This window comes from Triticum urartu, chromosome 5, assembly GCF_003073215.2.
Source record: "Triticum urartu cultivar G1812 chromosome 5, Tu2.1, whole genome shotgun sequence".
NCBI classification, from domain to species: Eukaryota; Viridiplantae; Streptophyta; class Magnoliopsida; order Poales; family Poaceae; genus Triticum; species Triticum urartu.
Window position 1 is genome coordinate 494,062,076 of NC_053026.1, and position 16,161 is coordinate 494,078,236.

Sequence of the window (16,161 nt, forward strand, 5' to 3'; positions counted from 1 at the left end):
AGAAGTTGCAGCGCATGTTAGAGGATCACAAAATATTGTTGTACCCGAATTGCATAGATGACAATAAAAAGCTGGGCACCACACTGGAATTGCTGTAATGGAAGGCAGAGAATGGTGTATCGGACAAGGGATTTGGAAAGTTGCTGGTAATGATAAAGAATATGCTTCCAAAGGACAACGAATTGCCTGAGAGTACGTACGAAGCAAAGAAGGTTGTCTGCCCTCTAGGGTTAGAGGTGCAGAAGATACATGCATGCCCTAATGATTGCATCCTCTACCGCGGTGAGTACGAGGATTTGAATGCTTGCCCGGTATGCTGTGCATTGCGCTATAAGATCAGCCGCGATGACCCTGGTGATGTCGAGGGAAAGCGCCCCAGGAAGAAGATTCCTGCCAAGGTGATGTGGTATGCTCCTATAATACCATGGTTGAAACGTTTGTTCCAAAACAAAGAGCATGCCAAGGCGATGCGATGGCACAAAGAAGACCGTAAGAAATACGGAAAGTTGAGAGTACCCGCTGACGGGTCGCAGTGGAGAAAAATCGAAAGAAAGTACGGGAAGGAGTTTGCAGATGACGCAAGGAACGTATGGTTTGGTCTAAACGCAGATGGCATTAATCCTTTTGGGGAGCAGAGCAGCAACCATAGCACCTGGCCTGTGACTCTATGTTTGTATAACCTTCCTCCTTGGTTGTGCATGAAGCGGAAGTTCATTATGATGCCAGTGCTCATCCAAGGCCCTAAGCAACCCGGCAACGACATTGATGTGTACCTAAGGCCATTAGTTGAAGAACTCTTACAACTGTGGAATGGAACAGGTGTACGTGCGTGGGATGAGCACATGGGGGAAGAATTTGACCTAAAGGCGTTGCTGTTCGTGACCATCAATGATTGGCCTGCTCTCAGTAACCTTTCAGGACAGACAAACAAGGGATACGCGCATGCACGCACTGTTTGGACGATACCGACAGTATATATTTGGCTAATTGTAAGAAGAATGTGTACCTGGGACATCGTCGATTTCTTCCGAGCAGGCATCCCGTAAGAAAGAAAGGCAAGCATTTCAAAGGTGAGGCGGATCACCGGACGAAGCCTCGCCACCGTACTGGTGCTGATGTACATGATATGGTCAAGGATTTGAAGGTAGTCTTTGGAAAGGGTCCTGCGGACAACCTGTTCCGAATGACGCTGACGGACGCGCACCCATGTGGAAGAAGAAATCTATATTTTGGGACCTGCCCTATTGGAAAGACCTAGAGGTCCGCTCCGCAATCGACGTGATGCACGTGACGAAGAATCTTTGCGTGACCCTGCTTGGCTTCTTGGGCGTGTATGGGAAGACAAAAGATACACCTGAGGCACGGGAGGACCAGCAACGTATGCACGGAAAAGACGGCATACATCAGGGTCATGCCAGCTACGCTCTTACCAAAGAAGAGAAGGAAATCTTCTTTGAATGCCTGCTCAGTATTAAGGTACCGTCTGGCTTCTCGTCGAATATAAAGGGAATAATAAACATGGCAGAGAAAAAGTTCCAGAACCTAAAGTCTCATGACTGCCACGTGATTATGACGCAACTGCTTCCGGTTGCATTGAGGGGGCTTCTACCGGAAAAACGTTCGATTAGCCATTGTGAAGCTATGTGCATTCCTCAATGCAATCTCTCAGAAGGTAATCGATCCAGAAATCATACCAAGGTTAGAGAATGATTTGGTGCAATGTCTTGTCAGTTTCGAGTTGGTGTTCCCACCATCCTTCTTCAACATCATGACGCACGTCCTAGTTCACCTATGCGAAGAGATTAACGTTTTGGGTCCTGTATTTCTACACAATATGTTCCCCTTTGAGAGGTTCATGGGAGTCTTAAAGAAATATGTTCATAACCGTGCTAGGCCAGAAGGAAGCATCTCCAAGGGCCATGAAAATGAGGAGGTCATTGAGTTTTGTATTGACTTTATTCCTGACCTTAAGCCGATTGGTGTTCCTGAATCGCGGCATAAGGGCAGACTGGATGGAAAAGGCACGCTAGGAGGGGATCAAATAATATGTATGGACGGACATTCTCTCACTGAAGCACACTACACAGTTCTACAGAATTCCGCCTTGGTGGCTCCGTATATGGACGAACACAAGAATTTTCTACGCTCCAAACACCCGGAGCGGTCTGATGACTGGATTACACGTGAACAAACCAGGAGTTTCGCCGGCTGGTTGCAGACACGTACCATGCATGACGCCTCTATTGAAGATGACCTGTACTCGCTGTCCCAGTTACCATCTTCGAATATAATGACTTTCAAAGGGTACGAGATAAATGGTAATACATTTTACACGATCGCCCAAGATAAGAAGAGCACCAACCAAAACAGTGGTGTCCGCTTTGATGCAAACCAAGACGGGAAAGGAAACATATTATGGTTACATAGAGGAGATATGGGAACTTGACTATGGACGTGGTTTGAAGGTCCCTTTGTTTCGGTGCAAATGGGTCAATATGACACGAGGCGGGGTAACGGAAGACCCGCAGGTATGGAATGACAACAGTGGATCTCAACAATCTTGCGTATGCAGACGAACCATTCGTCCTAGCTAATGATGTGGCACAGGTTTTCTATGTGAAGGATATGTCTACCAAGCCGAGAAAAAGAAAAGATAAGGAAGCGAATGCATCATACGATGAGCCAAAGCGCCACATAGTTCTTTCTGGGAAGAGAAACATCGTGGGAGTGGATGACAAGACAGACATGTCAGAAGATTATGAAAAGTTTGATGAAATTGCTCCATTCACAGTGAATATTGACCCGAGCATCCAGTTAAATGATGAAGATTTTCCATGGCTACGGCGCAAAGGGACACACGCGAAGAAAAAGTTTCACACCCAAAGATCTGGGATGTGATCGGCTTCACTATCATCACTTTCTTCTGTGTTTCACACCCAGGAGGGAATCTCTGTAATAGTTAGGGTAGTTATGTGTTTTGGCATTTGAAACGCGAAGAAATTTTATGTGCAAACAAATTCTTTCATGCATTTACTGATTTTTTCAGCTAAATGACCCTGAAATTGAAAAGCATTTCAAATGAACTCAGAAAAGGTTGAAAGTTGGCATGGTATCATAATTTCACCCACATAGCATGTGCAAAAAAGTAGAGAGGGTTACCGCAAAAACTGGATGCACTTCGTGTACAAAATGGACAATCTCTTTCGAAGTATCAGGGTTTCGGACGAAAACTCATCCGTTACAAAGGCATTTCATTTTTTAAATAACCTAAGCATTACCAAATTGAATATAATGATAAAACACACTAATATTAAACATAAGAAAAAAGAATCACTGAAAAATCTATTTTCAAAGTTAAGTTATTCACAAACTAGTGATTCACACAAATTTCAAATAATTCAAAATTAAACTATTCAAATTTGTAAACTACCGGCACTAACAGAAAGTTTGTAATTTTTTGTACCTAAAGCAAAAATATTCACAAAGAAACTCTAAATACAGCAAAAAACAACTCAAAAAAATAAATAAAACAAAAATAAATAAAAAAAAAATAAAAAGCCCGCCTACTGCGCCACAGCGGCCTGCATACGACTAGAAACCCAACCTGTTGTTGGGCCAGGATGCAGGCCCGCAAAGGCCCAGTAGGCCCACAGGGCAGCACAGAACATTTAGGCCCAGTAGGCCTGCTTTGGAGAGGAGCTCGAGAAAGCTACCGCACTGGGGCTTATAAACCAGTGCGGACGCCCCTCGGCTAGCGAGGTGGGACTAAACATTGCACCGCACCTGCGCCAGCGCACCCCCTTTAGTACCGGGTGGTGGCTCAAACCGGTACTAAAGGGGGGGTCTTTAGTACCGGTTGGAGCCACCACCCGGTACTAAAGGGGTGCCGTTCCCGCCGCTTGGCCTGGCCAAAACAGACCTTTAGTACCGGTTGGTGGCTCCAACCGGTACTAAAGGTTGTTCTATATTAAGACAAACACTAAAAGGTTGCTTCTATATAAGACACTACATAAGGTAATTGCAATGGTCAGTTTCTCATCTCTCCTTCGCACTCGCTCCTTGGTCGGCCTGATACGTCTCCAACGTATCTATAATTTTTGATTGCTCCATGCTATATTATCTACTGTTTTGGACTATATTGGGCTTTATTTTCCACTTTTATATTATTTTTGGGACTAACCTATTAACCGGAGGCCCAGCCCAGAATTGCTGTTTTTTTGCCTATTTCAGTGTTTCGGATAAACAGAATATCAAACGGAGTCCAAACGGAATAAAATCTTCAGAAACGTGATTTTCTCACCGAACGTGATCCAGGAGACTTGGACCCTAGTACAAGGGATCAAAGAGGTGGTCACGAGGGTGGGGGGCACGTCCCCCTGCCTCGTGGGCCCCTTGGTGCTCCACCGACGTACTCCTTCCTCCTATATATACACACATACCCCCAAACGATCAGAAGAGGAGCCAAAAACCTAATTCCACCGCCGGCAACTTTCTGTATCCACGAGATCCCATCTTGGGGCCTGTTCCGGAGCTCCGCCGGAAGAGGGCCGTCATCACGGAGGGCTTCTACATCATCTAGCCCCTCCGATGAAGTGTGAGTAGTTTACCTCAGACCTTCGGGTCCATAGTTAGTAGCTAGATGGCTTCTTCTCTCTCTTTGAATCTCAATACAAAGTTCTCCCCCTCTCTTGTGGAGATCTATTCGATGTAATCGTATTTTTGCGATGTGTTTGTTGAGATCGATGAATTGTGGGTTTATGATCAAGTCTATCTATGAATAATATTTGAATCTTCTCTGAATTCTTTTATGCATGATTGGTTATCTTTGCAAGTCTCTTCGAATTATCCGTTTGGTTTGGCCAACTAGATTGGTAGTTCTTGCCATGGGAGAAGTGCTTAGCTTTGGGTTCGATCTTGCGGTGTCCTTTCCCAGTGACAGAAGGGGCAGCAAGGCACGTATTGCATCGTTGCCATCGAGGATAACAAGATGGGGTTTATTTCATATTGCATGAATTTATCTCTCTACATCATGTCATCTTGCTTAAGGCGTTACTCTGTTTTTAACTTAATACTCTAGATGCATGCTGGATAGCGGTCGATGAGTGGAGTAATAGTAGTAGATGCAGAATCGTTTCGGTCTACTTGTCACGGACGTGATGCCTATATACATGATCATGCCTAGATATTCTCATAACTATGCTCAATTCTGTCAATTGCTCAACAGTAATTTGTTCACCCACCGTAGAAATACTTATGCTCTTGAGAGAAGCCACTAGTGAAACCTATGGCCCCCGGGTCTATTCTCATCATATCAATCTCCTATCACTTTAATCTTGCTTTGCTTTTTTACTTTGCTTTTACTTTTATACTTTGCATCTTTATACCAAAAATACCAAAAATATTATATCTATCAGATCTCACTCTCGTAAGTGACCGTGAAGGGATTGACAACCCCTAATCGCGTTGGTTGCGAGTAGCTATCGTTTTGTGCAGGTACGAGGGACTTGAGCGTGGCCTCCTACTGGATTGATACCTTGGTTCTCAAAAACTAAGGGAAATACTTACGCTACTCTGCTGCATCATCCCTTCCTCTTCGGGGAAAACCAACGCAAGCTCAAGACGTAGCAAGAAGGATTTCTGGCGCCGTTGCCGGAGTCTACGCAAAAAGTCAACATACCAAGTACCCATCACAATCCCTATCTCTCGCATTACATTATTTGCCATTTGCCTCTCCCCCCAATTCACCCTTGCCGTTTTATTCGCCCTCTCTCTCTATCCTCCCTCTCTGTTTGCCTCTTTTGCCCGTTTGCTTGTTTGCTCGTGTGTTAGTTTGCTTGTTTGTCGCGATGGCTCAAGATAGATACTAAAATTGTGTGACTTCACCAATACCAATAATAATGATTTCCTTAGCACTCCGATTGCTCCTCTTGCCAATACTGAATCTTGTGAAATCAATACTGCTTTGTTGAATCTTGTTATGAAAGATCAATTCGCCGGCCTTCCTAGTGAAGATGCCGCTACTCATCTGAATAGCTTCGTTGATTTATGTGATATGCAAAAGAAAAAAGATGTCGATAATGATGTCGTTAAATTGAAGCTATTTCCTTTTTCGCTTAGAGATCGTGCTAAAGCTTGGTTTTCTGCCTAAAAATTAGTATTGATTCATGGAACAAGTGCAAAGATGCTTTTATCTCTAAGTATTTCTCCCGCTAAGATCATCTCTCTTAGAAACGATATTATGAACTTTAAACAACTTGATCATAATGAACATGTTGCACAAGCTTGGGAGAGAATGAAATTAATGATACGTAATTGCCCTACTCATGGTTTGAATTTGTGGATGATTATACAAAAATTTTATGCCGATTGAATTTTGCTTCTAGAAATCTTTTAGATTCGGCCGCGGGAGGCACTTTTATGGAAATCACTTTAGGAGATGCTACTAAACTCCTAGATAATATTATGGTTAATTATTCTCAATGGCATACTGAAAGAATTCTAATAAAAAAGTGCTGAGTGGAGAAAGATGGATGAACTTATGAAATTGTTTGCTACTAAGAGTGTTTCTTCTGATCCTAATGATATGCCTTTGTCTACTTTGATTGAGAATAACAATGAATCTATGGATGTGAATTTTGTTGGTAGGAATAATTTTGGTAACAACGCTTATAGAGGGAATTTTAATCCTAGGCCATATCCTAGTAATCCTTCTAATAATTATGGGAATTCCTACAACAACTCTTATGGAAATTATAATAAGATGCCCTCTGAATTTGAAATAGTGTTAAAGATTAAAGAATTTATTTCTTCACAAAAGAATTTTAATGCTATGATTGAAGAAAAATTGCTTAAGATTGATGATTTGGCTAGGAACGTTGATAGAATTGCTCTTGATGTTGATTCTTTGAACTTAGATCTATTCCACCTAAGCATGATATCAATGAGTCTCTAAAAGCCATGAGAATTTCGATTGATGAGTGTAAGGAAAGAACCGCTAGGATGCGTGCTTCCAAAGATGCCTTTATTAAAGCGTGTTCTTCCAATTCCTATGAAAATCAAGATGAAGATCTAAAAGTTATTGATGTGTCCCCTATTAAATCTTTGTTTTTTCAATATGAATCTTGATGAAACTGAATATGATCTTCCTTTACCTAGAAGGCGTTCTAAAAATTCGGAGTATTTAGATCTTAATGATGAAATTGATGAAAGTGGGATTGAAAGAAATAAAAATCTAGATGTTGCTAAACCCACTATATTGGATTTCAAGGAATTTAATTATGAAAGTTGCTCTTTAATTGATTGTATTTCCTTGTTGCAATCCGTGCTAAATTCTCCACATGCTTATAGTCGAAATAAAGCCTTCACCGAACATATTGTTGATGCCTTGATGCAATCTTATGAAGAAAAACTTGAGTTGAAAGTTTCTATCCCTAGAAAACTCTATGATGAGTGGGAACCAACTATTAAAATTAAAATTAAAGATTATGAGTTTTATGCTTTGTGTGATTTGGGTGCTAGTGTCTCTACTATTCCCAAGACTTTGTGTGATTTACTAGATTTCCGTAATTTTGATGATTGCTCTCTAAACTTGCATCTTGCGGATTCCACTATTAAGAAACCTATGGGAAGAATTAATGATGTTCTTATTGTTGCAAATAGGAATTATGTGCCCGTAGATTTCATTGTTCTTGATATAGATTGCAATCCTTCTTGCCCTATTATTCTTGGTAGACCTTTCCTTAGAACGGTTGGTGCGATTATTGATATGAAGGAAGGGAATATTAGATTTCAATTTCCATTAAAAAAGGGCATGGAACACTTTCCAAGAAAGAAAATAAAATTCCATATGAAACTATCATGAGAGCCACTTATGGATTGCCTACCAAAGATGGCAATACCTAGATCTATCCTCGCTTTTATGCCTAGCTAGGGGCGTTAAACGATAGCGCTTGTTGGGGCAACCCAATTTTATTTTTATTCCTTGCTTTTTGATCCTGTTTAGTAATAAATAAATTATTTAGCATTTGTTTTGGTTGTGTTTTTTGTTTTTAATTAGTGTTTGTGCCAAGTAGAACCGTTGGGAAGACTTGGGGAAAGTCTTGTTGAACTTGCTGTAAAAAACAGAAACTTTAGCGCTCACGAGAACTGCTGTCATTTTTATTTGAAGAGTGCTATATTAGTTAATCTCTCTCTTTTGATTAATAGATAAATTCCTCACGTCCAGCAATTTATTTTAGAATTTTTGGGGTTCCAGATCTTGCGCTAGCTACAGATTACTACAGACTGTTCTGTTTTTGACAGATTCTGTTTTTCGTGTGTTGTTTGCTTATTTTGATGAATCTATGGCTAGTAAAATAGTTTTATAATCCATAGAGAAGTTGGAATACAGTAGGTTTAACACCAATATAAATAAATAATGAGTTCATTACAGTACCTTGAAGTGGTCTTTTGTTTTCTTTCGCTAACGGAGCTCACGAGTTTTCTATTTTGAGTTTTGTGTTGTGAAGTTTTCAAGTTTTGGGTGAATTCTTTTGATGGATTATGGAACAAGGAGTGGCAAGAGCCTAAGCTTGGGGATGCCCATGGCACCCCCAAGATAATCCAAGGACACCAAAAGTCAAAGCTTGGGGATGCCCCGGAAGGCATCCCCTCTTTCGTCCACTTCCATCGGTAATTTACTTGGAGCTATATTTTTATTCACCAACATGATATGTGTTTTGCTTGGAGCGTCTTGTATTATTTGTGTCTTTGTGTTTTAGTATGCCACAATCATCCTTGCTGTACACACCTTTTGAGAGAGCCATACATGAATTAAAATTTGATAGAATACTCTATGTGCTTCACTTATATCCTTTTGAGCTAAGTAGTTTTGCTCTATGTGCTTCACTTATATCTTTTGAGCGTCTATAATTTTGCCCTATGTGCTTCACTTAGATCTTTTAGAGCACGGTGGTGGATTTGTTTTAAAGAAACTATTAATCTCTCATGCTTAACTTAAATTATTTTGAGAGTCTCTTAATAGCATGGTAATTTGCTTAATAATAATATGCTTGGTATTCAAGATTTGTGAAACTTTCTTTTGAGTGTGTTGAATACTAAGAAAAGATTGAAGCATGATAATTGTTTTGAGATATGGAGGTGATAATATTAAATTCATGCTAGTTGAGTAGTTGTGAATTTAAAGAATACTTGTGTTGAAGTTTGTGATTCCCGTAGCATGCACGTATGGTGAACCGTTATGTGATGAAGTCAGAGCATGATTTATTTATTGATTGTCTTCCTTATGAGTGGCGGTCGGGGACGAGCGATGGTCTTTTCCTACCAATCTATCCCCCTAGGAGCATGCGCGTAATACTTTGCTTTGATAACTATAGATTTTTGCAATAAGTATATGAGTTCTTTATGACTAATGTTGAGTCCATGGATTATACGCACTCTCACCCTTCCACCTTGCTAGCCTCTCTAATACCGCGCACCTTTCGCCAGGTATCATACACCACCATATACCTTCCTCAAAACAGCCACCATACCTACCTATTATGGCATTTCCATAGCCATTCCGAGATATATTGCCATGCAACTTTCCACCGTTCCATTCATGACACATTCCATCATTGTCATATTGCATATCCCGGTACACCGCCGATGCATTCACATAGAGTCATATTTTGTTCTAAGTATCGAGTTGTAATTGTTGAGTTGTAAGAAAAATAAAAGTGTGATGATCATCATTATTAGAGCATTGTCCCAGTGAGGAAAGGATGATGGAGACTATGATTCCCCCACAAGTCGGGATGAGACTCCGGACGAGAATAAATAAATAAAAGAGGCCAAAGAAGCCCAAAAAAAAAGAAAGAAAAGAGGCCATAAAAAAAGAGAAAGGCCCAAATAAAAAAAAAAAATAGAGAGAAAAGAGAGAAGGCAATGCTACTATCCTTTTACCACACTTGTGCTTCAAAGTAGCACCATGATCTTCATAGTAGAGAGTCTCTCATGTTATCACTTTCATATACTAGTGGGAATTTTTCATTATAGAACTTGGCTTGTATATTCCAATGATGGGCTTCCTCAAAAGCCCTAGGTCTTCATGAGCAAGCAAGTTGGATGCACACCCACTTAGTTTCTTTTTGAGCTTTCATATACTTATAGCTCTAGTGCATCCGTTGCATGGCAATCCCTACTCACTCACATTGATATCTATTGATGGGCATCTCCATAGCCCGTTGATACGCCTATTTGATGTGAGACTATCTTCTCCTTTTTGTCTTCTCCACAACCACCATTCTATTCCACCTATAGTGCTATATCCATGGCTCACGCTCATGTATTGCGTGAAGATTGAAAAAGTTTTGAAAAAGTTAGAGTATGAAACAATTGCTTGGCTTGTCATCGGGGTTGTGCATGATTTAAATACTTTGTGTGGTGAAGATAGAGCATAGCCAGACTATATGATTTTGTAGGGATAACTTTCTTTGGCCATGTTATTTTGAGAAGACATAATTGCTTTGTTAGTATGCTTGAAGTATTATTATTTTTATGTCAATATAAACTTTTGTCTTGAATCTTTCGAATCTGAATATTCATATCACAATTAAGAAGATTTGCATTGAAATTATACCAAGTAGCACTCCGCATCAAAAATTCTCTTTTTATCATTTACCTACTCGAGGACGAGCAGGAATTAAGCTTGGGGATGCCTGATACGTCTCCAACGTATCTATAATTTTTGATTGCTCCATGCTATATTATCTACTGTTTTGGACTATATTGGGCTTTATTTTCCACTTTTATATTATTTTTGGGACTAACCTATTAACCGGAGGCCCAGCCCAGAATTGGCTGTTTTTTTTGCCTATTTCAGTGTTTCGGAGAAATAGAATATCAAACGGAGTCCAAACGGAATAAAATCTTCGGAGGAACGTGATTTTCTCACCGAACGTGATCAGGAGACTTCACTAGTAGAAAAAGGGTCAAACGTGAAGCACATTAGTGCCGGTTTGAATTTGAGCCGGCACTAATGTGTGCATTAGTGCCGGTTCCAACGGCTAGCCGGCCGCTCTCATTAGTACCGGTTCGTGGCGAACCTTTAGCACCGGTTCGTGCCACGAACCGGTACTAAAGTGAGTGGTGGCAGGATGTTGTCAGTCCGGGGCCCCTCCAGCACCTTTAGTACCGGGTCGTATCACGAACCGGTACTAAAGGTCGTCCTACATAGACCCTTCGTCCACCCGAGCTCGCTCTGTTCTTCCCCTTTCCCCTCTCCTCTCTGTTCTTTTCCCTCTTCCTCTCAAGCTCATCACACATTTTGCCCAAAATTTGTCAAGATTTGAAGGCCCCCATCCATTCAAATGATCACAAAGGTTAGCAACTTTGTCCTTTCATCTCTCATTGCTAGATTAGCTCGTGCAATGCTTTATATAGTGATTGATTTTTGAGTTTAGTAATTTGGGAGGAATTATATATATGTGCTAGTATTTGATTTATATGCAATTTGAGGTCAAAAATAACACTTAGTTTGCATATGTAGGTGTGGTTTACTTAGTACCTTCTAAATCTCCGTCGTAACCACCGTCGATCGCTCGCAACGTCCCGTCGCCGGCACCACCTTGTGGTGAGCCTCTTGTTCATGAAGTTTTATATAAAAAATTGATGTTTGTGTGATTTGGATATATAGTTACTCGTATAATTATCTTACCCATGTTGTTTGTTATACATAGTGCCATGGTTTTGATATCCGTCCCCGTCGGCCCTCGTCCGGGTTATGATTCGGATGTGGTATATTCTCTTTTAAAACTATTCATTGCATTTCGTGTTTATGACAAATTATGCCCATCAAGTTGACATAGATATTTGTATGTAGGAGGTAGTTGAACCGGAAATTCCAACCGACCCTATTGTCGAGAGGTTAAATTTAGTTGAAAGAGAAAACGAGGATTTGAAGGAAAAATTGAAAAGAATTGAGGGGGAGAAGATGGAATTGGAGTTGCATGTTGCCGATGTCGTCGATGATCACAAGATTAAGATGGAGAAAATGCGCTTGAAGATTAGAAAGATTAGAAAATATGCCATTCATAGTGAGGCTTGGTATCATTATGCTGTTGGATCAATTGTTACCTTAGTTGCGATCTTGATCGCATTTGTTGTTGCATTTAAATTCTTTAGCTAGAGAGTTATTTGTTTGTTGCATTTAAGTGTTGTATGATCTTTATGTATGAACTTTATGTATTGTATTAATTTGGTGTTTTCGGTGCTGTGTATTGAAGATGAGCCGGCAATGGATGTACGATGACCAATGCTCTCCCGAGTTCATTAATGGCGTAAGTACTTTTCTGCTTGCGGCTGAGGCAAACAAGCGGGCGGATGGTTTTATGCCTTGTCCATGTGCTGGCTGTAAGAATGGTCACAATTACTCTATGTAAAGAACCATTCACGTCCACCTGTTTGAGTCCGGTTTCATGCCCCACTATAATGTTTGGACCAAGCATGGAGAAAGAGGGGTTATGATGGAAGACAATGAAGAAGAAGAGGACGACGACAGCTATCCTGGCCATGGGTTCCCTGAATACGATGATACAACAATGAGGGAAGAAGTTGAGCCGGCAATGCGGGAAGAAGCTGAAGAAGAGGCATCAGATGAGCCCGTTGATGATCTAGGTCGGGCCATTGCCGATGCAAAGAGAAACTGCGCAAGTGATTTGGAGAAGAAGAAGTTGTAGCGCATGTTAGAGGATCACAAAAAATTGTTGCACCCGAATTGCGTAGGTGACAAGAAAAGCTGGGCACCACACTGGAATTGCTACAATGGAAGGCAGAGAATGGTGTATCTGACAAGGGATTTGGAAAGTTGCTGGTAATGATAAAGAATATGCTTCCAAAGGACAACGAATTGCCCGAGAGTACATACGAAGCAAAGAAGCTCTCTGCCCTCTAGGGTTAGAGGTGTAGAAGATACATGCATGCCCTAATGATTGCATCCTCTACCGCGGTGAGTACGAGGATTTGAACGCTTGCCCGGTATGCGGTGCATTGCGCTATAAGATCAGCCGCGATGACCCTGGTGATGTCGAGGGCGAGCGCCCCAGGAAGAAGATTCCTGCCAAGGTGATGTGGTATGCTCCTATAATACCACGGTTGAAATGTTTGTTCCAAAACAAAGAGCATGCCAAGGCGATGCGATGGCACAGAGAAGACCGTAAGAAAGACGGAAAGTTGAGAGTACCCGCTGACGGGTCGCAGTGGAGAAAAATCGAGAGAAAGTACAGGGAAGGAGTTTGCAGATGACGCAAGGAACGTATGGTTTGGTCTAAGCGCAGATGGCATTAATCCTTTTGGGGAGCAGAGCAGCAACCATAGCACCTGGCCTGTGACTCTATGTTTGTATAACCTTCCTCCTTGGTTGTGCATGAAGCGGAAGTTCATTATGATGCCAGTGCTCATCCAAGGCCCTAAGCAACCCGGCAACGACATTGATGTGTACCTAAGGCCATTAGTTGAAGAACTCTTACAACTGTGGAATGGAACAGGTGTACGTGCGTGGGATGAGCACATGGGGGAAGAATTTGACCTAAAGGCGTTGCTTGTTCGTGACCATCAATGATTGGCCTGCTCTCAGTAACCTTTCAGGACAGACAAACAAGGGATACCGCGCATGCACGCACTGTTTGGACGATACCGACAGTATATATTTGGCTAATTGTAAGAAGAATGTGTACCTGGGACATCGTCGATTTCTTCCGAGCAGGCATCCCGTAAGAAAGAAAGGCAAGCATTTCAAAGGTGAGGCGGATCACCGGACGAAGCCTCGCCACCGTACTGGTGCTGATGTACATGATATGGTCAAGGATTTGAAGGTGGTCTTTGGAAAGGGTCCTGGTGGACAACCTGTTCCGAATGACGCTGACGACGCGCACCCATGTGGAAGAAGAAATCTATATTTTGGGACCTGCCCTATTGGAAAGACCTAGAGGTCCGCTCCGCAATCGACGTGATGCACGTGACGAAGAATCTTTGTGTGACCCTGCTTGGCTTCTTGGGCGTGTATGGGAAGACAAAAGATACACCTGAGGCACGGGAGGACCAGCAACGTATGCACGGAAAAGACGGCATACATCAGGGTCATGCAAGCTACGCTCTTACCAAAGAAGAGAAGGAAATCTTCTTTGAATGCCTGCTCTAGTGGTCAATTAAGGTACCGTCTGGCTTCTCATCGAATATAAAGGGAATAATAAACATGGCAGAGAAAAAGTTCCAGAACCTAAAGTCTCATGACTGCCACGTGATTATGACGCAACTGCTTCCGGTTGCATTGAGGGGGCTTCTACCGGAAAACGTTCGATTAGCCATTGTGAAGCTATGTGCATTCCTCAATGCAATCTCTCAGAAGGTAATCGATCCAGAAATCATACCAAGGTTAGAGAATGATTTGGTGCAATGTCTTGTCAGTTTCGAGTTGGTGTTCCCACCATCCTTCTTCAACATCATGACGCACGTCCTAGTTCACCTATGCGAAGAGATTAACGTTTTGGGTCCTGTATTTCTACACAATATGTTCCCCTTTGAGAGGTTCATGGGAGTCTTAAAGAAATATGTTCATAACCGTGCTAGGCCAGAAGGAAGCATCTCCAAGGGCCATGAAAATGAGGAGGTCATTGAGTTTTGTATTGACTTTATTCCTGACCTTAAGCCGATTGGTGTTCCTGAATCACGGCATAAGGGCAGACTGGATGGAAAAGGCACGCTAGGAGGGGAACAAATAATATGTATGGACGGACATTCTCTCACTGAAGCACACTACACAGTTCTACAGAATTCCGCCTTGGTGGCTCCGTATATGGATGAACACAAGAATTTGCTACGCTCCAAACACCCGGAGCGGTCTGATGACTGGATTACACGTGAACAAACCAGGAGTTTCGCCAGCTGGTTGCAGACACGTACCATGCATGACACCTCTATTGAAGATGACCTGTACTTGCTGTCCCAGTTACCATCTTCGAATATAATGACTTTCAAAGGGTACGAGATAAATGGTAATACATTTTACACGATCGCCCAAGATAAGAAGAGCACCAACCAAAACAGTGGTGTCCGCTTTGATGCAGAAACCAAGACGGGAAAGGAAACATATTATGGTTATATACAGGACATATGGGAACTTGACTATCGACGTGGTTTGAAGGTCCCTTTGTTTCGGTGCAAATGGGTCAATATGACACGAGGCGGGGTAACGGAAGACCCGCAGTACGGAATGACAACAGTGGATCTCAACAATCTTGCGTATGCAGACGAACCATTCGTCCTAGCCAATGATGTGGCACAGGTTTTCTATGTGAAGGACATGTCTACCAAGCCAAGAAAAAGAAAAGATAAGGAAGCGAATGCATCGTATGATGAGCCAAAGCGGCACATAGTTCTTTCTGGGAAGAGAAACATCGTGGGAGTGGATGACAAGACAGACATGTCAGGAGATTATGAAAAGTTTGATGAAATTGCTCCATTCACAGTGAATATTGACCCGAGCATCCAGTTAAATGATGAAGATTTTCCATGGCTACGGCGCAAAGGGACACACGCGAAGAAAAAGTTTCACACCCAAAGATCTGGGATGTGATCGGCTTCACTATCATCACTTTCTTCTGTGTTTCACACCCAGGAGGGAATCTCTGTAATAGTTAGGGTAGCTAGTTATGTGTTTTGGCATTTGAAACGCGAAGAAATTTTATGTGCAAGCAAATTCTTTCATGCATTTACTGATTTTTTCAGCTAAATGACCCTGAAATTGAAAAGCATTTCAAATGAACTCAGAAAAGGTTGAAAGTTGGCATGGTATCATAATTTCACCCACATAGCATGTGCAAAAAGTAGAGGGGGTTACCGCAAAAACTGGATGCACTTCGTGTACAAAATGGACAATCTCTTTTGAAGTATCAGGGTTTCGGACGAAAACTCATCCGTTACAAAAGGCATTTCATTTTTTTAAATAACCTAAGCATTACCAAATTGAATATAATGATAAAAACACACTAATATTAAACATAAGAAAAGAATCACTGAAAAAATCTATTTCAAAGTTAAGTTATTCACAAACTAGTGATTCACACAAATTTCAAATAATTCAAAATTTAAACTATTCAAATTTGTAAACTACCGTACTATAGAAAG

At 41.6% G+C, this 16,161-nt stretch overlaps 1 pseudogene; it reads left to right on the forward strand.

The window, feature by feature from the left end:
- The first annotated feature begins 12,272 nt into the window (after positions 1–12,272).
- On the forward strand, positions 12,273–15,580 carry LOC125508538 (annotated as a pseudogene).
- The last annotated feature ends 581 nt before the right edge of the window (positions 15,581–16,161 follow it).